The sequence below is a fragment of the Octodon degus genome, unplaced genomic scaffold (assembly GCF_000260255.1).
Source record: "Octodon degus isolate 3935 unplaced genomic scaffold, OctDeg1.0 scaffold00155, whole genome shotgun sequence".
Lineage (NCBI taxonomy): Eukaryota > Metazoa > Chordata > Mammalia > Rodentia > Octodontidae > Octodon > Octodon degus.
Window position 1 is genome coordinate 310095 of NW_004524731.1, and position 22231 is coordinate 332325.

The 22231-nt window shown below is 40.5% G+C and overlaps 2 pseudogenes; one reads left to right on the forward strand and one right to left on the reverse strand.

Moving 5' to 3' along the window:
* Positions 1 to 7568: 7568 nt before the first annotated feature.
* LOC101565169 lies at positions 7569 to 10012 on the reverse strand (annotated as a pseudogene).
* A 10055-nt stretch (positions 10013 to 20067) lies between these two features.
* Positions 20068 to 22231, forward strand: part of LOC101565571 — a 15236-nt pseudogene continuing 13072 nt past the window's right edge.

Below are 22231 nucleotides of genomic sequence, written 5' to 3' on the forward strand. Positions count from 1 at the left end.
TGTGTTAATTATTGAAACTGTCCTACCAATTTGATTTGAAACTGTCTCATTGCTATTTGTTTCTCAATAAAATTATGGGAAAAAAAACAAGGCAACTGAGCTGTGTAGCGAGACCCTGTAGCAAATAAATCTTAAAAATAAAATTAAATTGAAATTAAAAAGTACTCTTTTTCCTAAACTTTATAGTTTATTGTAATATCAACTTTTTTTTTTTTTTGGCAGAACCGGGGATTGAACTCAGGTCCTTGTGCTTGCCAGGGAAGCACTTATTCCACTGAGCCATCTCCCCGGCCCCCCCCCTTTTTTTTAATATCAACTTTTGACAGTTCATTATCATGGCTCTGAATATTCCAATAATATGTGTTCCAATAGTCACTTACTCACAGAGATATGAATTATTTAGGCTATACCATTTTTTTAGTTTGAGAAACATTTTTGTAGTTTTACTTCTTCTGAAGAAGATATTCAATTTAATGTTCATATTTGTTATTCTTGTATGTCTATAGCATTAATTTAATCTCAGAACTTGTTCATTTACTTTTATTGTCTTTTTCTTTGGTTTGCTCTTGATATTTTAATTTGACATATTCATTGAATTATTTATTCATGATCTCTTTAACTTTGATACTGTTAATTCTATTTATGGCCTTATATTAGAGGATTTCTTCAGAGTGTCCCAAAGAATGTAGTTTTTAGATTTCCAAATTTTAATTTACTCAAATTTTCAAATTTCTTCAGTGATATTTTGCATATTCTACTGGTCAATCAAAACTTCATTTTTCAGTCTGCATAAGGCTCTGTAAAAATTTTAATGTCCGCTTGTTAATTTCTAATTTTCTTACATTTAAATAAATGTCATTTATAAGATAAAAGATGTTTGGTCTTGATGCATTTCATCATTTACATTTTCCTCACTTATTTTTTATTATTCTTTTATGAAATAATTACAGAAAACATGACTGCCCATAAAAATGTAGAATGCAAAAATACTGAGTATAAGAACAGGAATGACATAGGAGACATCAACATAATGGTAAATTGATGTACAAATATATTTTCAAGTACCCTATTTTTTTATTGGAATAAATAGTAATTGAGCTCATTTGCCTCACTCTCTGTAAGTTGTGATTAAGTATTCTCTGAAACAAAATGTGGAGTACTTTGCATCATGTTACAATTAACATGAACTCAGAGCATAAAATTTGAACTCCCCCTAAAAAAAGAAATTGCACCTAGGATTCAAGTGTATCAAAAACTTAAATTATTATAGTACTTTCTTACTTATGAGAACAAAGAAAAAATAATATAAATGGCATAAATATTTGTTAAGAATATTCAAGAAATTTTTTTCAAAAACTCTAAATATAAGGGATTAGTCTGCAATTCAAATGTTTTCCCACAAGTAGGTACATTAGATATTGATAGTTGAGATCAAGTAGAGGAAAATGCTAAGTGATTCCCTTCACAAGGGGTCACTATTTCTCCTGAGATGTTTTCAGCATGGAAACTGCTGTGAAAGATCATGGGACCTCCACGTACTAGTTGTATCCAGAGTTCTTTGAGCCAGCCAAAAGAAAATGTACTGTCGTCAAATGAGACTCCCAGGCCCCTCCTCATCCTGCAAATCTCTCTAAAGATGAAAGAAAAATATACCCGAATCTGTGTCCAAAATTCCTGCAACTAGCTGTTTTCAGCAAGCACTAGTGATACACCCTGCTCTTAATAATCCGCAACATCTGATTCATGGACACAATCCCATGCAATTTCAACTCTTGAAGGTGAAGTGTAAGGAACAAAGTTTGCAGGATCATTTTATAGAGCTCCTCAGAGAATCCATCCGGGGCACTTTGAATATGGTCTACTTAGGTACCAAATACTTGACTTGTTCTTGTTTGTCAAGATGATGTCTCAATCTTCATGGGAGTTTGCAAGCATTGGTTAATGAACACGGTAGTCAAAATCAATCTGCAGGACAGCCTGAAATTAATGAGGATATACATTTGAAAACAGCCCTGATTCTGATTTAGGGTAGTGATTAACCTATTCTGAGGAGGCTTATCTACAAAGAGCTTGAAGATGAAGGGGCTGGTGCCACTGTGCCAAAAGAACGTAATCTGCTTCAGTCCTTTCTGTAGAATTTGCAAGGCTCTGTAGCACCCTATGCAGTTTTTGGAAAGGATTTAGGATGCTGTAACAAGGCAGACTACTCATGTTCAATCTGAAGAAATTATTGTCTTGCATCTGGCTTTTTAAAACGCCAACAAGATCATAAACAAATTTTGGGAGCAATTAAAAGAACAATAAACTTGGGTTATTACCTTAATGCATGTCCAGATGTAGGCACAAGGGTCTGTAAGAGTTCCGTGATTCCTCAGCCAATGTTAAGCCACACTGAACGAGAAAATGTTAATTCATCTGCATAGGGTTTCTATCATGGGGATAGTGGCAAACAGGTTGCTGGCCCAAGAAAGCCACAGGCCATGTGCAACAACATTGTCTTGCTGATTTTGCTAGACTCCCAAGACAACAAGAACTGATAAATAGAACTAGACGAGCAGAAGTTTTCCCTCTTACCTGCTGCTCTGTGGAATTCAGCAAATCTCTGATATAAACTACAGTCTCCAAAGGCAAGCAATTGTGGCATGAGAAGATGCCATGTTAGAACAAAAAGGACAAGTCTGCCGCAATAACCCAGAAGCACAGTTTAAGCCGGATACATAAAGATTCAACTTTTACAATGTTTGGACAAATGCACATGTTACTGCTGCCAAGTTACTCTGGCAGAAAAAGTCAGAAACTGTAGAAGAACAGGCGGAAGAGTCATAGAAGTCATCTGTGCCTGGTGGGTGGAAGCCACCCAGTCCCCTGGTAAGGAGGGCGTGAGGGAGCGATTGTGACTTAACTGCACTGTGGAGTACAACACCATGAAGAGGAACGAGCAGCTCGTGCCCTAAGGTAGAGTCTGACCCTGCCTTTCCCTCCACTCTGAACACGTTCCCACATGTCTGCGAACAGTGTTCCAACACAGCAGCCTCTGACCGGCACACAAGCCTCAAGGCAGAGGACATAGACAAACGACGACTACACAAAACGCTGAGTACTTCATACCACCACGGGGTCTTCCCCATCTTCCTTATAGTCCTTTTATTGCTGCGATAAACATCACACCCTGCACTGTTTATAATTTGATAAGTAGGCATAAGAATGGAATTAATTTATCAATGTGTTAGATAAACTCAATCCATATAAGAGTGCACATGTTGGAATGAATGTAAAATTATTGTTGTTTAAAATCAATCTGCAATATTACTTATAGCCTGCCACCTCAGGGGGAAGACCAAACAACGTTGGAGATATAAGCACCTTATATGAACGTGATCACACAATGCAATTTCAAAGGCACAAAGGGGTGCTAGGAGAGACCAGGCTACGTGATCAGGCCTAGATCCACAGGCTTTTTTGACATTCCCCGAGCATAGGGGAGGGGGTGGAAGGCCACCCCCTCCCGTGCTTTTGTGCAGGAACGTTGGTGCTCACAATAACCATGCAAGAGAAAAATTTCAGCTCGTGTCTAATAAAAAATATTTCCGTCTTCAGGTGTAAACTTATCATGTCTCTTTACAATGCTTTACATTTTCTTGAAATCTAGATTGAGCAAAGGCTACATGACCTCGTTTTACTAATAAAAATTGAACATTGTAGACTCCTAGGATTCTTCTCCATTTGATACCAGAGTACCTGACCTCCTTAGCTTTGAAATTTGTCTCTTTTATTTCTGTTCCTTATTGTACAACCTAGTCAGTTGGCTTTTCAAAACTCTGAGCTGTCCAGAAGTAGCATTTAGTTTTCTTCTTCAGATAAACAAGTAGAACTTTCAGTCTTCCTTAGTGCGCAGCACGTTCCAGCCCCGGTCTCCATCCCCTGTCTCATTCGCCCAGTGCCTCCCTCCATGTGACAACAGAGGCAGTTGGTCGTTTCCCTCCAGGATGGATGTCAACCATGCTCAGATGTTTCATAAGGAGATGAGTTAACACAAGGCTGTTCCTGGACATGTCGGCCAGTGACACCCATCCTGCCAACTTCACCCTTAATTCTCCTGATTCACAAAGTGCCAGAACTACATGTGTCACCATTTTGCTATCAATTACTGCTACCAAAAATTAAGGCAATGCTGCTCTAAAAGAGTACACATGCAAATTACTGAGGAATACACAGTGAATTGCTTGCTCAATCTATTATTTTCCTTGAGCTGCGGCTAAAATCTTGGCAATCCTCCTGTGTTCATCCTGGGTTCTCTACTTCACCTAGCTCACATTCACTTACACCCTTTTTATGTATGTGAGGAAGCTCTTATAAATTGTGTTGTCTCCCCAAAACTAACAAAAGTTAGTAAGCATTCTTCATTTATAAAAAATAGCATGCCCCTAATAAAAGTAGAATTTTAATTCTTTTATTTTTAATGAAATATAAATTTATATTAAATGGGACAACATCAACAAATATATATATATGTATATATATATATATATATATAGTTAAATTCCATAACTTAATGTAAACAGACATTTAAAAATGTAAACTATTCTAATAAAATACACGCTATTTATGGAGAACCGAGTTAAAGCTCTCTCAGCAATTATTGGATCAGATCAGTCTTCAAGAAGTCATGATTAACAACAAAGTAAGCACAAAAATCTTCATTTGTATTCATCAGGCAGAAAAGGAAAAGTCATTTTACTTACTTGAAGTAAATAAAATTTATTATAACATTTAAAGTAGGGAAGCAAAAGTGTGCCAGTTCTAGGATTCCAGACAACTTCATGTGGAGGTTTGCAAATCATTCTACTGAAAACTAGTGAGCCCATTCTTTTGTTTAAGTACAAATTGATTGACTCAAGTTACTGCTTACAGGAGGTACTAAATACATTATGCAAAAATAAACCTTTATTATATAGGGTCAAAGGCTAATGCAATATCAATCAGGTAGGAAAGGCAAAAAGCATAAAAATATATATTTTTCAAGTAAGTCCCATAATTATAATATATGTTAAGAAACTCAGCTTATAAAACCAGACTGGGTGGCAAAAGGGATTTTAAAAACATAAAACTATATCCAAACAAGACAAACCTAAGATAGTGTCTCTTGAAGAAAATGGTATTTTGTTTATTTTCATTATCATGCAAAAGCTCCCAAGAGATGTGTGGCTGACATAACTACTTCTAAGAAGTAGTGTTATCTTTAACCAATAATCTAAAACTTCTGTAGCTATTAGTCAGCTAAACATTTGGCTTTTGTAGCAAAGATCAGCATTCATTCTTATACCGCAATTCAGGTATCCTTATGAGGCATCATGAAATAAAATATTAGGCGTTTAAAACGTAAAATGAAGTTGTACAAATACAGGTATTTTTATAGAATTTCTTGTTCCTTTATCTAAACCTGCAGTGTTCAAACTTTGGGTTTCCAGATGTTCCTTTTTATTTTTAAATTTTATTGGGGATTTGAATGTCAAGAGCTTTTGTTTGTGAGGGTCATATGTATTAAAATGTGTCATCTTAGAAAATAAACTAAAATTTTAAGTGTTAATTTACTTAAAATTTTAAAAATCCATTATATGCCAACAACAATACCATCTATATGAAAAATAACTATATTTCTAAAACAAAAAAATGTGTGAGAAGACATTGTTTTACTTTTCAACTCTTCATTGAGAGAATTAGAGCAAAAAGACAAATAATATCCTAGAATTATGATAAAATATTTTTGCCCTCACAGATCTTCTGGAAGGTTTTCAGGGAACTCCAGGGGTCCCTGGGACATACTCTGAAAAATGCTGAAAAATGCTGACCTAATGTAAAGCTTGCTGCTACTGACAAATGTCTACACAAAGACCCTTAATTTTCTTTTCAAAACAAATCAAAGCTTCACACATACCAGTGCTGGATTGAACAATTCCACTTTCAGATTTAATTAGAAACCACAGATCACCATGTATATATGTCATAATTCAAAACAATACTGCAGCTTCTGAGACCATTATCAAGCTATGATCATATTAGTCTATACAAGCTATAACACCTATTATCTCAACTCATATACTTAATTCTTTTTCCAAATTTTCTTCACTCTGTTTTTTGCAGAATTAGCAATCACCTTGAAATCCGCACAGATTGGGTGCAGATCAGTGAATTGCAGGGATTAAGTAACAGCCCACTTGCCTCGGATTAGCAATGCCGGCCACTGATGGAGCAGGGTGATCTGTTTTTCACTATGTGAAACCTGCACTCAATCTTGGAGAAAGTTCTCTCTGAAGCACAAAAGTAACACAAGGATCTCACATTTGAATAGCTCTTAGTATTTTACAAATTACTGTCTCATTTGATCCTATTTTTCCCTTTCTGTTTGAGTTTATACTGTTAATTCATTCATGGTCAGTTCCTTCTGTCCTAAATAAAAAGCAAAAATAACGTAATATTAAAAAGTTTGATTAAAACTCACAATAAAATAGCAATAATGAGATCTATGTTTGGCTATAACTAGATTTAGCATCCATCTGCCATAACACACTCTTTACAATCTTTTTCTATCAATTGAAAAGCAATAAAAAAAATCACATCTCATAATGTAATGGAAAATTGTCTCCTGAAATATCCTCAGGCAAAGAGTTTGAGAAAGCAATATCTGAGTTTTGTTTGTAACTAAAATCTTGGATAACTGAAGAGTCTGTGGTGGTAGGAGAGGGAGTAAACAGTAGAGTAAAAGGCAATGAAGTGGGAGGAAGTAAATAATTATTGCCCCCCAAAGAAATAATATGTATAGCTTATTAATAAATACATACATCCACTTAGAAATTATTCTATTGCCAGAAATCCTCCCCACAAGTTATTAATAGGAATACCATGAGGCAGTGAAAGATGCTGAGCTAGCCAAAGTGTTTCACTGGGGGAGTGGTCGTCAAGGAAGAAGAAACCCCTAGTATAAAGTGAGGCACCCATCACACATGCCCAGTGATTTCCTTGTTACATACTATGATTCATTCCTCATTGTGAGTGTTTACTTTCTATTTCTAAAGTCAAGAGTGACTCCTCTTTTTTTTCTCTCTCTCTCTTTTTAAGGTAGATGAAGAGACCGGAAGTTAACAACAGCTCATAAAAATTAAAAAATCATGCTAAATACATCCTTTTGCAAAATCCTATAACATGTTGCTTTCTAGCTATTACATACATTGTCGATGCCTTTTCATTCCCAATTTTTGTCAGTAATGCTCTTCTTGCAAGTGATTTAGATAGAAGTTAATAGATTTTTAGGACAGTGGCACATATCGTGTGTAGATGTATGCATCCTCACACGAGTACCCCACTGGTGTGTTTTCCCTAGCACAAATGAGCACGTATACGGATTTCATACCAGGGATCAAAGCTGAAGAACATAGACCAGTAAGGGTGAAGTGGTATGTTAGAGGAGCCTAACAGAAAAAAATCATCGTACACTTATGTAGTGGTAAAGTGCTAGAAAGTTCTTTAATTGGGATTTAAAAAATGATGAGAGTAAAAAGATGTTTGTAGCCTCATTTGTCCAAGGTGACCACAGGCACCACGGGAACGGCACGGGCTGAGCTGGAGTCGATAATGTCTTCATATTCAGGCGGTGGGTCTAAATGAGTTTCTGCTCCATTTCTTTGCAGGTTGGCCTGGTTGGTGGCTGCCTCATAGGTGGGTGGTGGATCACAGTTGGACAGGCGAGGGGGGCCAGGATCTGAACGCCCAACTGCGTCTTCCAGAAAGCCTGGGGACGGTCCCCTGCTATGGAACACTTCCTGTGGTGCAGGAGGTGGGGTGATGACAGTCACGTGCGGAGGGGGAAGGATGTGGCTTCCGGTCATGGCTTGTCTGTAAATTCTGTTTCTTCGGAAGTAACTCCAGATTAAGAAAATGACAAGGAGGATAATGACGGGGCTGAAGATTAGTAGAAATGTAGGATAAGATTCAAGCCTGTCAATTCTTCTGACGCTCTCTCCTTGGTGCGCATTTGTGTAGGTGCTCCAAATCTCCTTAGGTTTTTTCATTATTTTCAAAAGCTTCCCTGGCTTCTTCAAATGTGCAAACTTCTTTGTCGCACTCACGTTCAGTATCGCTCTGTCTGATTTCTTCAGGAAATGTACTGGTTCTCAGATAGCGTCTTAACACCTATTGGCCTTTCCTCCTGTGAGGAAAACCCTGCCCGTGTACTCTCGTGGCCTCTGGCAGGTTCTGGATGGTGGGCTCCGTCACTGGAGGTTTCAGTCCCTACTCAGCTGGCTCCAAGGCAGACTGGCACGTGGCAGAGGGCAGCAGCTCATGGTGGTGGGAGAGAGCACGAGGAGCAAGGAGGAGCAGCAGCAACTGTGGCAACAGAGAGAGAGAATAGGTACATTTGTGTGCACTTACTCTTCACAATAACGGTAACCTCTCCGAAGATTTTACCAATTTGTTTAATTCCAAGCACAAGTAGAATATATGTTAATATGACAAAATTTTATAGTTTGAAAATAGCATCATTACATATTCTATATGGAGTTTGGTTCCAATTTGATGAATTTGACAAATGTTATACAGTCGACGTTAGGTCGGGATTTAGTTTCCCGGGCATCCTGCCCCCAAACTCTCTCCCCCTTGGCCCTAGCAGAGCCAAGCCCAGAACCGCAGAACAGGCCCGCCTGACTCTGGCCTGGGAGAGCAACTGCAGAAACTCTCCTTTCTTAACATTAGAAGTCCCCCACAGCGCCGGGACGGCCTGATAGCTCAGCGAGCTGAAGTGCCAGCTTAGGCAGAGCGCAAGGGTCGAGGTTCATGCTGGGTGTGCGAGCCGGCCCAACCGCCGGGCACGCTGAGGTGGCGATTGAGCTGGGCACGTTGGCGTGCGCCTGTAATCCCAGTGCTTTGGGAGGATGAAAAGAGGAGAATCACTATGAGTCCGATCTATGTTGTCAGACCAAGTAGACCCTGTCCTGAAGACCAAAAAAGAAAGAGCTCCCCACAGACCAGGCAGCCCTGCCAAGATTAGTTCTCCGCAGCCCTCGATCACCCTTCCTAAAAGATCCTATAACGTCTCTTGTCTCCTCTTTGTTCGCTGCTGTCTTGGCCCGCTAGACAGCCAGCCTGCTTGCTGTCCCCAATAAACTTCCTACTTGCATCAGAATGCCGGGTCTGGCCGATCGCATGGGTTCATATCTAACAGCTGACACAATAGGGTTAACATGGTACGGTCTTTCTAATATTGATAATATAGCTTCATATTACAACTAAAGTGTCTTCTGCCTTTTAATCTATCGAGAATTTGCTTAGCTCCCCAAGTTCTGACCCATTTAAAAGCTAGCAGCATGTTCTCCCCACATTCCAAACCTTAAATGCTCTTCATCTTTTTTTTCTCATTGCATTGAAATTTGGCTTTTTTTTTTTTTTTTTTTTTTTTTTTTTTTTTACTTTTTTATTCATTTTAATGAGGAAAAAAATAAAATAGCAATGAAACGGTTTCAGAGCAGGTTAGTAGGACAGTTACAATAATTAATACATTACACATTGTTGCCTTTGTAGTAGTCATTCAGAAGGCAAGATGTAGACATGATATCTTGTCTAAACACTATTAGTACAAACGTTTCTTCTCATTGAACTAAGAGAAAGTAGCTTTTCATCTGTCCTAACTATCTTGTATATACAATACACTGCCAGTCAGGGCTTACCAGAGAAACAAACCAAATGTGAGGCACACAAGTGTGTAAGGCTTACATGGTTGCTTAGAGTGGTGGCTCGCAGAATCCAGAGGGGAAGACAGCAGACGGGCAGTCGGTGCATGCAAGATGGAGAAGTCGGATGTCAGAGCTCCCCGTAGTCCCCCGTGAGAGGCCTTGCTGCAGGCTGAAAGATCTGCCGTGGAAGGACGAAGCGTGTGCACTGGAAGCCATGAGGCGACCCCCAAATGGAAGGTGAAGGCTGGAGCGCCTCCAAAGAGGAGGAGTAGGCCTTCCTTCTTCATTTCTCTTTTATGCCACTCAGGCAGCAAACCTACCAGTCACCATCACTCCCACCTGGGGCAGGTCATCTGTCTTCAGCGAGTCCAGTCAGCCCCATCCAGAACTTTGCTGGTCCACGTTAGATGTTACTCAGTGTGAGTCAGTTCACTCGCACACACAGCGGCCTCTTTAAATTAACACTTACGAAGCCTGGCATTTCTCTTAACCCTCAGACAGTTTTTATACCTTGTCATGGAGACTCCTAGAGGAGGGTCCCCTAAGGAACCTCTCCTGTTATGGCTTCTTCCGGAAGCATATAGTAGAGACTCTGATCCCTGTCTGCTACGTGGTCACTATGCACAGGCCTTTTCAATATACTGAGCACGTCCATTATGCGCTTCAAATTAAGTATTCTTCTTTGTTTCACAAATACATTGAGTCTTTGGTGAATAAACATCTATTTATTTATGCATGTACTTATTAAATATTTATTTATTTATCTATTTATTTGGTGTAGGGTTTTGCTAGGTCACACGCTCAGTTATCCTCCTGTCTCCGTCTTCTCAGTGCTTGGATTACTGCTGTATGCTGCCATCCAGCAAGGCATGCCCATGGCTCCAGGGCCTGCAGGGCATGTGGTAGCAGGTATTGAAATGAGATCAAATGCGCAAGGCCATTGTAAGTTTAAGTTAGGAAGACCGATTCAGCCTGTAATCCATTTTAAAAATCTGTTAATTGCTTTCCATGTTCCAGGAAATGCCCTCTCGGGTTGGAAGATACAGTAGGGAACCATGAACACTGGGAACACGCGGGCAGACAAAATTGGAGGGAGGACGCTCATATACCTGCAAGCTTGTCCCGCAAGCCACACTGAAACAGTTCTGCACCGTAGCCCTCCTGAGCTTACTTGCAGATAACAAAACTAATGAGCTAGTGGGCATGAAAATTATTGTTTAACTACACCCAGTTGATAGGCCGATTTAGTAAGATTGGTCGAGTGTAGCCAGACAGAGTCGAGCATGAGAATCAGTGAAATTTTGAGACCAGTCTGCACTACAAAGTGAGATCAATAGCAGCCTGAACTACATAGTGAGAAATTTCCTCAGAAAGACTAAAAATAATTTTTGTAATACGTTTTCCAATTCACCTGTTTTCTATGATTCTACTTGCTATGTTGGAGGATCATTTTCCCGGCTGGATATGGCAAGGTATGCTTTGGACATGACAGCTGCCTTAGGCTAGTGCCTATAAATTGTACTAAGTGTTATTGTTCTAATGAAATATTTGTGTAACAGATGTAATAAGTGGGATCCCATGTAGCAAGCATGAGTTAATACTGAAATAAAGTGGCATAAGGGTGCAAATGACAGCTCAACTGATTGTTTCAGAGGAGTAATGGCATATAAGTAAATAGCAATGAGTAATAGATTACAATATTGTTGCTCTTCTTGCCTGAAGAACACACAGTCTAAGAAGCTCACATATTGATGTCTTCTTAAAACTGCGAGAACAACTTCTGAGTCCCCTCCCATCCCAGTGTCATCTGACGCGTGCTCCTTAACACTGGGGCCCTTGAGAGTCCGCCCATTCCTGCAGTGCAGACCTTTTCCACCCCAGGCAGCCCTGCACCTTTTCCCTCAATACCTTGACATGGACTCCCTCGCTTTCTTCCTGTCACATGCAAAGCTGCTAGATGTGCCCTGAATCCTCCTCTAGACTGATTCATCATGCGAGGAATACGCTCTGGGGAACGCCCTCTGAGGGAGGATAAACCGGAGCCACGTTCTCTCCACGTATGCTGTCATTGCCTGAAAAGGCTATTGCTGCAGGGCAGAGAGACACAGAGCGCATCCTTGGATTTCAGATAGAAACATTCAATTTCTTCTACATCACTAACCTTTCTCAATATTCCTTTTGTCTCTTGAGGTAATCAAATGACATTCTGCTTTGGCGACTTAGGGTCTCCCTCGTTCCCTGGTTCCCTTTATCCGTAAGATGCAAAGCCATGAGGACCAGGCTCCATCACAGCAGCATGTTGGGCAGCTCTTCTTCTTTCTCTGCGACTAAAATGGCACAATTCCTGCACCTCAGCTTTCCCTGGGGATGAGATTTCTGAGTAAATCAACAGAGAGCACACAAAATCTTTAAGTATCTGTATAAAGATGGATTTTATCTGCTGTCTTGTTATTGTACTTAAGATTTCAGCCCAGAGACTTGTCATTTAATGTGCAGGATATAAAAGACAAAGTGGGTGCTTACGCATGTTCATCCTGGGGCTGCACATTTATGACTTTCCCTTCGGCAGTCTTGTGAACCTGACAGGATTGTCAGAAGCTACTGAACAGAGAATCACGAAGATAAACCTAACTATGTCATCTGCTGTTTGTGACAGTCACGCCTACGTGGCTCATGATTAAACCAGGTGTGAAGGTATGAAAACGGCAGAAGAGGAAATCACAAAGCTTGAGTATATCCATTAAAATATCAGTAGAAGGTCGGTGTCTTCTAAGTTAGATGTGAGCATCTAGTCAGAGAGGGGCTGCGCCCTCAGGGAAGTCAACACAAATTTACGCACGTCGCAATTCCAGCTGGAGGCAGCTCTGGAGAAGGCCAGGCCTGAAGCTACAGGTGCAGTGGCCTGGCCTGCTGCCTCTCTGAGGGACAAACAGTAACTTGCAATTTTACTGTAAGTGGCCCCATCCAGTCACCTAAGCCCTGAGAGACATGAGACACACAGATGTGGGACCAGAACATAGGGAACCATCCTGTCCCCTCCTCATACATTCCCTGCATGACTCGTTTCCCTCTTCAATCAATATTAGCTAAGCTCCTGCATTTGTTATCCTGTAGTTTGCTGTATTTTGACTCCCACTGCACACACAGTATGACTTGGCTCTTAACTAACCCTATAGCAGGCCTAGTCGCCACCCATCAAATCCAGGAGCTACTCTTCTTCTTTATTTCAGATGAAAACCCTCCTAACTTCCTCCTTTCACTTACGCGTTTCACATCATTCCTAGATGTTTGTGAACACAAAGACAGCGCATCTGACATGTAATAGGTCAGGAGTATGCTTTGTTTCTATCAGCGGTATCCAGAAGGCAGTTGAGATTGGAGGATCCTGGGACACAACAAGGAGCCTGAAAAACACTGCAGGCTACATGACTTGGTTCCTTGGATAGTGAGGGGTGTCACTGGAGAGGGGAAGGGACATGAAGTCTCTATATAAAAAGAATGAGGAAAAGGAAAGACAGAAAGACTGGAGGAGAGAAACTATCTGATTACCACCATTGTGAGAAAACCATCACTCACCCTATGCTTAGAAATAATGACAAAAATCACACAGGAGATGAACCATATGAGCAGCATGTGTATGGAAAACCTTCAGTCATCTTTCTAGTCTTAACAATCACAAGAACATACTGGTGAGAAATCATATAGAGTAAATTATCGGTCATCAGATATAAACTCACAACTGTCCTGTGTATCCCATCCCACTTGAGAAAATGCCTCCCTGCCACCTAGATTGTCCTGATTCACCTGCGATCCCGTGTGGGTCCAGCCTTGCAGGACACACGGGCAGGACAGCACAGGCAGGGGGTGCCGTGCGGGCAGCTGTGGTGCACATTTGTGTCTGTTCTGCAGTACTCAGCACACTAAGTCTTCAAAATTTTTCCAAGAACTATAAAAGAATAGACTAGATATGACTTCACTCTTTGAATTCAAAATTAGATGAATACAAAACATGTCTAAACAAAACAGGAAAAAAAATCCCTACAAACCCAGTATTCTTTGTAGCTAGGCATGGAAAAGTTCCTTAAAGAAATACTAATGTAATAATTTTGGCAAAATTATTACTTTATTTCACTGGATAGATAAAAATCACAGTTCTCCACAATGCCATGCAAACCTAGGTCCTCTGCAGCTAACTAGGTCTTCTGCAAGGGAGACAAGGCAAACCACAAGGCCTGGTGACTCAGAACATTGCTCTCCCTTCAGACTCCAGCTGGACACTGATGGATCCTCAGAGGCTCATGCTTCACACCTTGTTGCCAGTAAAGGATTTTCCTTAGTCTCTCTCTGCTTTGACACCTCACTAAAGTGTTGCACAGAACTGAGGACAGGCTGTGCTTTGCATAACAGTTTCCATGTTGCAGAGTGGAACAAGTGGGACCACGTAGGGAATCAGCACACGAGGCCTGAGGGTGCTGCACTTATCGTCAGACTTGTGTGGCATCCAAGGAGGACTGAAAGGACACCGCTGCATCTGGGGCCAGCAGGAAGCCCAGGCATCTGTGGTGTTCAGCATGTATGTAGAGGCTCAAGCAAACCCTGTTTGGGTGTGTAGCCTCCATCACAATCTAGAGGATTGGATGTTGGCCCAAAATTTCAGACTCCAGTCTTCCAGGTGTGGGAATTTAGCGCTATGATCCAAGTCCTCATTGTACACCATAAAATCCATGTGAACTTCAAATCTGGATCAAAGCTCTCAGCTAAAGAAAGACTTTCCTTTTAGGAGGGTCACTCTAGGATCACGGAGAGCTCGCCTTAAACAATGAGCAAACTGAGAACGTTTCTGGGTGAGCAGTTTAATTTTCACTGGGCAAGTACAAATTAAATTCCAACTTTATGAATATGACTATACAGCATGACCAGTGATACTCCCATGAATGCTATATAATATTCATATGTCAAATAAATTAATTTAATTTCTAATATGAATAGAATAAAATATAAAAAATGAGCATCTCAGTGAGTGACAAATGAATGTTTTACAAATAACATTCATTCATTGATAAAAAGTTCAAAAACACTTTCATTAAAGGAAAATTTCTGTCAGATTAGGATTATCTATAAAATCTCATAGAAAGCATCATACATTAAGGTAAACTGTAAAAGCTTTGTCTCTAAGATGAGGAACAAGACCAGGCTCTTTAATCTCCTGACTATATTTTGAACATTGTACATAATCGGGGTCCATTTAGTAATCAATGTGAATCATTTAGAAAAATAAGTGAATGGCACTGAGACAGAAAGTAGGGGAAAAAAACCCTTTATTGACAGGAACAATAGGCCTTTGTAGTTTAACTTCAGTTAGTGCACAGTCACAACGCAGAGTGATTCCATTCACTGTGTGGAGCTGGTGCACGTGCAGGGCACTTTTCTCGCTTCTCCTGTGGCCCCTCACTCTTGTCCGTCACTTGTCCTCTTCACTTTGCTAAAAGTCCCAGCTTCCTAGCATGTGTCTTTCATTTTGCTCTTTAATTAATTCATTCTTTGGATTGAGAAAATGAAATAATGTGTGTCCTTTTTTAAGAAGACTAAAAAACTAGTATGTGAGACATTAGAAATGATACACCATTTCAAAAACCAACCCCTAAGGTCACAGGTGCTCAACAATGGTTGTTACATTGGACCTTGTTGTGTGCAACGGAGCTGCTCCAAGGACCAGCTGTAAGCTTGTAAAATTGGTGAATTTAAAAATTTTAAGTACTAACTTCTACCTTCAAGGATCTGTGGAAATTATTAATTCAATCATGTCAGCTCTCCTGTGTACATACATGATTGTTCTGTTTCACTTCTGCCTTTGCTTTCTGCTTTCCCTCATCATAATAATTCATTCTTTTTGTGCACTTTCTTTTCCTTTTACTCTTTTCAGATTCTTCAGCGAGGGAGCAGCATGCCCTACACAGGTTGGTTTCTGTTCGTGAACTCTCTGCCCACCCTGGTGTCTTTAAGAAACCCACCTACTTTCTCTCCAGGAGCTTTCGCGTTTCTGTTTAACGTTGTCTTCCTTGCCGCTTAGACTCCCTTTGCGCCCCTTGGGTCCTTGGCTCCTTTCTGCTCTCTGAGCCTCATCTTCAGAGTTCCCTCACCCAGGCCTGGTGTCCCAACATCCCTCTTGCTGGCTAAACTTAGTATGTCCACTAGACTTGAACACATGATGGACACAGATAGAGCCAGACGGTCAGGTAATAAGTGGACCAAACTGGACCTCTCATTCTAAAGTGAACATCACTTAGTCCTGCACTCCAAGGTGCCCAGTGCCAGCCACACCCCAGCCCCCCTCTCCTTCTTTCCTAACCTTTCTCTTGCAGCCCTGGGAGCAGCTCCCTCTCACCCTGACAAGCTCTCTTGCACTTCTCTGGGAAGACAGCAGGGGGCAGTGAACTCCACTCTTCAGACCAGTCTGGAGCGCAGGCTGGCAGCACAGCAGCCAGTAGGGCCAGGACACCCAGGGACAGCAGGAGCCGGATTCTTCAAGACCTCTGCATGTGGGCCCTTGAGCCGGTGAGCACTCAGCACCGTGATCAGCCTTAGAAACTGCTGCTGCTTCCTGTCCTGAGGGCTGAAGGGCTGAGCCAGGCTACCCTGAGTGAGGTTCCAGTGGGAGAACCCTGTGTGTGGTGCAGAGCGCTTTCCTGTGCTTCCTTCTTCATGGCCTGCGCAGTAGTTCACTAGGGACAGAGGGGCTAAGGCCTCATCACCGAGGAGCTGCTGACATGAGGCGCGGGCAGGACTCTCCATGTCTGAGGAGAGAAGTGGCCTGTCTTAGATATTCTTTTTTCTCATTGCTGGAATGAAATACCTGACACCCCAAATTAAGAAAAGTTTATTTAGCTCACAGTTAGTGGATGTTTTAATTTTGGCTGGCTCAAAGGCAAAGTGGCACAAGGCAGAGGGCAGCAATTCAATGTAGAAGAAAGCAGCAGAGTCAAAAAGGAGTGGCAGCCAGCTAGCCGCTTTTTTTCTCCTTACACTGCAATGCAGATTACCTTCGCCAGGGCTGTGCAGCACTCACAACCACAGTAATCAGTCACAAAATCCAGAAGCTGACCATGGCTGCATGAGGCTTTGGGGGGACGACTAGACACAAACCGTGACACAGCCTCAGCACAGAGTTGGCTCCGTGGCCTGTGTACTTCACAGGATTGCTGCAGGAGGGAGAGTCAACAGGAGACCTGGCGAGACCCAGGCAGCAGCTCTTGCCAAGAGGAAGTGATGCCAGTGGATCTCCAAGGCCTTGACTGCTGACACAGGCTCCGCCTGGTGCTCCCACCTCTGTGCCGAAAGGAGAACCGGTGAGTCTATGGGCGCCCAAAGGAGGGAATAAACGCAAAAGATACAGCCTGGAGACACAGGCACTGGGTGATAGTAACGCTGTGTCTGGTTTATTTGCTGCAACATTAAATTTTCCAGTTGCATCAGTTTTCCTACAGATGTCTCAAACTTGTCTTTTTTTTTTTTCTTTTGGTGGAACCACAGATTGAACTCAGACCCTTGCACTTGCCAGGGAAGTGCTTATGGTACTGAGCCATCTCCCCAGCTCCATCAAATTTGTCATCCTTAGTAGCCTGGGTTGACAACCTGCATCCCTCTGCTACACACATTTCAGATTGTCAGGCTCACCGCCATGCACCTCCTCCGGGTAATTCAGGGAATTTCTCGCAGCTCCCAGGGACCAAAAGTCCCCCTGAGGAAGGAAGGCACTGAAATGCACTGCTCCACGTCCTCTGAGGAGGGGCCAGCACTTCTGTCGAGGCACTCTGTGGAAGAGCAGACCTGTGCTGGCTGTGCTGCCTGCACACGTCACCTGACTACCTGCTCCTCTTTGTTAGTGTGCTGGCCAGCGCGCTGTGTCCGGCTTGTGCTTGCTGCAGTTAGAAAAGCAGATGTCGATTCCAGCATGCTTCAAGCACTGTACCGCTGGAACAGACGGGCCAGGCAAGGACCCCTTAACTCTGCTTGCTCTTCTCACACCTGCCCCTCTCCTTCCCAGAATGTTCCTGTCTAGGGATGAAATTCCTTTCAAGTAAATCTGTCTGACAACATATGACTCAATTCCCGGACGCGGTGCATCCAATCACATAACAGCCTGCTATCAGTTTAGCAATTCCCACTTGCACTCCATATTTAGGCTGAACTCAAACATGACTCTGCACTGGCGATTTGAACCTCTGGGTTCCCCAGCCCGCCAGCATGATGAAAGTTGCCTTCTACCTCCTTGGTGCAAAGCATCTTCCATTTTCTTTGATACTGGTTTTTCTGCATCTGGACCATCTTGGAAATTCTCAGAAGAGCTCAAATTCAGTGGTTGGAGGTTGCTACATCCTAAAATAACTTAAATTCTTGTTCTTTGAAAAACACCTTATTGCTGTTTTGAAGGAACAATGGCTTTTGGAGAGAAAACCGGCACTAGGAGACAGGTGCAAATTTGTCTCAGTATCCATAAGATCCTGTGGTGCCCTGTGGGAGCCGTAACAGGGAAAACCAATTCCCTACGTTGCGCTCCACAATGTGGGTGGAGGACACGCTGCGTCAGTGACCTGCACAGTGCTCCAAGCCAGTGCTCTTTTTGGTCTGTCTGTTTTGCTTTCCCTTAGCAATTCTAGGCTTGGAACACAGGGACCTCAGAGAAAGCTACAACCCCAGCCTCTTCTAATATTCTGCTTGCTACTTTGTCATGTTGATGTGACATAACACTTTCAAATCAATTCACGTGACCCTCAAATTATCACACACCCTGGCTTCAGTAACAAGTGTTGTAGGACCACTTTGGTTTTCATGAAAGGCTAATGCTGAAGTAGAAATCGTGGAGAGAATTCCCAGCTCAGCCAGACAACCATGGAATTTCCTGTGTCCTCTGTGGACTAATTGTTAATTTTTTATAATATCAGTGCTTATACATGAACCATTTTTCTCTACCTGATGAAATCAACTTTACTATGAAGAATTAACATTGTTATTTGCTCTTCAACTTTTTAGTCACTTAAGATACTGAAACAAAATTCTGGTGCATTTGTTTTAAAGGAAAACTACTAAATAAGGGATCAATGAAAATCTTCCAGATAAATTGCTGAAGAATCAATGGTAGACATTTTAAAACATTACATAATATTTTAATGAAATTCAACAATTTCTCCCTTCCTTTATGCATTCTTCCCAAGCTATGTTAAATTGTTAGACTACCAATATCAAGAAAATATTTTGAAACATAGGGCGGTTGATCCTTGATATAATAGAGAGAAGGAATTTTGGTAATTTACAGATTAACTTATTTTTAGAAACAAGAGGTTACTAAGATTAGATTTTGTATCTCCAATTCAAAGGTGATAGGATTACGTCACTAGTTTTCTTAGGTGTCTACATGTATTTCCTACCAAATTATCCTGTTATTCAAAGACACAGCCACTTCCTAATATCTTCATTTTATTTACTGGTAATTAACAATGTTTTGATGTATTTTTAGAATTTTCTGTCTATTAAACACTTCCAAAATTGGTTGCTATCATTTTTATTGTGAGTAAATTACCTGAATAATGCTTGCAGTCTTTTTTTATTTTTTTATTTTTAAAGCATACAAAATGGTCATCCAACATGAACACACACTTCTCAGAGGATGAAATTAAAGAAGTTAATAAATATATGAAAAAATGCTCCACATCACTAGCCATCCATGAAATGCAAATTAAAGAAACACTGAGATACCATCTCACCCCAGAAAGAATGGCTGTCATAAAGAAATCCAACAACAACAAATGTTGGAGAGGCTGTGGGGAAAAGGGAACCCTTCTCCACTGCTGGTGGGAATGTAGACTTGTATGACCATTATGGAAATCAGTATGGAGACTTCTTAAAAAACTAGGACTGAAGTCCCATTCAAACCAGCTATTCCCCTACTGGGAATTTTCCTGGAGGATCTGAAAGTGTCATATCATAGTGATATATGTGTACCTATGTGTATAGCAGCACAATTTGTGATATCCAAATCTTGGAAACAACCAAGATGTTTGTCACATGAGGAATAGTTGAAAAAGATGTGGTATTTTTATACAGTGGTGTATTACTCAGCTATAAAGAATGATAAACTTGAAGCATTTACATTTAAGTGGATGCCACATGAAGATATACTCATAAGTGAAATAAGCTAGACCCACATGTGCTAATATCATATAGTCTCCCTAGTATAAGAACTCAAAAGAAGAAATACAAATAGAAAAGTATAGCGCAATTAAAAGGAAAGTGAGAACTTGAGAACTGGATAATGAGGTGAGGGCAAGGGCAAAAGCTGGGAAACATGACAGGGGCAAAGCTGTACATTTATACACACCGGATAGGTAAGGCAATGATCCTGAGAAACATCAGCAGGTTTTTGAAACTAAAAAGCAGTTAATTGGTAGGAGTCTCACCCTGACTAAACTATACATGGTGATACCTGTGAATCAAGAAACTAAACTAAAGATAGCAATATGTAATAGAAGGGTCAAATTTGGAATGCCTGTCATGCTGGTCTTTTAAATGCATACTTCTTGTCATGACATACCAATTATTACTATACTCTGTCAAGTAAAAGTTTGGTTTTTTATTAAAAAAAGAGTAATAAATGAAAAAAAGACCCAAGAAAAAGAAAAAAAATGTCACAGGAGTGTCCTGCTACAATGCTGTAGATGGTTAGATTTCTAAATTTCTGTGTAAAAATATGTAATTGTTTATTCATATTCTTTAAATATTTTTTTCATTTTTGAAAATTTTTATCTCTATATTCTGTCGGGACTTAAATTTTAACTACCAATACTTGGTGGAAAATACCACTTCCATGTTATGCCTAAGATGTTTGATATTCAGGTTAAACCCAACTGCATATGTTGTAGGGTAATAATAAGCTTCTCTCCTGGAGGGTTAACAACCTAAGTTTGCAGACCAAAAATTAGAGAAATAGAAGGCTGCAAGGACAGCCAACATTTTGTCCTAGCCTTTCAAAGTCACTGAAGACTCAGGACATAGGAGAACCTGTACTGTAACATCATGTAACTCAGTTGTATCCCAAATTTTCTGATCAAGAAGATTATGGGGCCACAGAGGAAAATGATCGATGATGTAGAGTGTGCCTAAGGAGAGTTACATGGAGAGAAGACATTCTCTCAGGCTTTCACAGAGAGCAAATTGGTCAAGCAATGGCCGTGACTCATCCACGTGGCTGACACTGACAAAGGATCTACAAACTGCGGAACGTAGCTTCAGGATAAATCTTGAGGGGATTTGACTCACCTTATCTCATACAAAAGCTACATTTCTTGTTATATAGGTCTTGCTTTATCTTGGTCTTAACCATCCAGCAAAAAAGTATAAAAAAGAGGTATATAAAGTAAGACCATATTAATATACTGAGCTGTGAAAGGCTCAAGTCAACAACTTCTGCAGATAACCCACTACTATTGTGGACTGCTGGACTGTGTTGGATTGTTTTGCAGTAACCAGGCACCTATAATATTTAGATGCCAATGGAATACCTATCCCTCATAGGACTGAACAAAAAAAGGGGATACAAAGGAAGAACCATTTTGTATCTGTATATACAGAATAGTTAGGATACATATACAGCTACTTTCTCTTAATTCAATGAGAAGAAAGATTTGTACTAATAGTGTTAGGACAGGATATCCTGTCTACATCTTATACTATGGATAACCATTAAGAAGGTAACAATGTACAATGTATTAATTATTGAAACTGTCCTATTAATCAGTTTTGAAACTGTCTCATTGCTATTTGTTTCTCAATAAAAGAAAAGAAAAAAATGGGAAGAAAAAAATTAGAAAGGATACAAAATTTCATTCAATAAAGTAATGGTAATTTGACAATGGTTGTTTCATTGTATAATGTTTTCTTTGTTGTTTAGGTTTTCAGATATATATGTGTAAATTCAGCTTAAAAATGGTATAAGAAATTAAAAAGAAGAGAATAAAATTTATGCATTAACAGATCCTTTCAATGGATGAGCAGAAATGAACAATACAATTACCGAAACTAACCTGCATATATACATGAAAAATCATTTTTCCTTCTTACTTTTGTCCTTTCCTCATCCAAGTTTTACATTCCCATTGAACAGATTCTTTGCCTTTCCCAGTCTAGACAAAGTACTTCTATCTAGACATGCAGTCTTAAATATTATAAGGAAGTTGCTTTGGACAGCTTTGACTTTCACATTTATATATCACCATATCAAAGTTATTTGATAAATGAAAATGTGTATCCTCTTTCTAGGAACTTGCTTTCAATTTGTTTTTTTTGTTTTTGTTTTTGGCGGAACCGGGGATTGAACTCAGACCCTTGCGCTTGCCAGGGAAGCGCTTATTCCACTGAGCCATCTCCCCGGCCCTTGCTTTCAATTGGTAGAATGTAATTCATTACAAATTTATAATATAAATAAACATTGACAATGTTTTATTATAATTTAA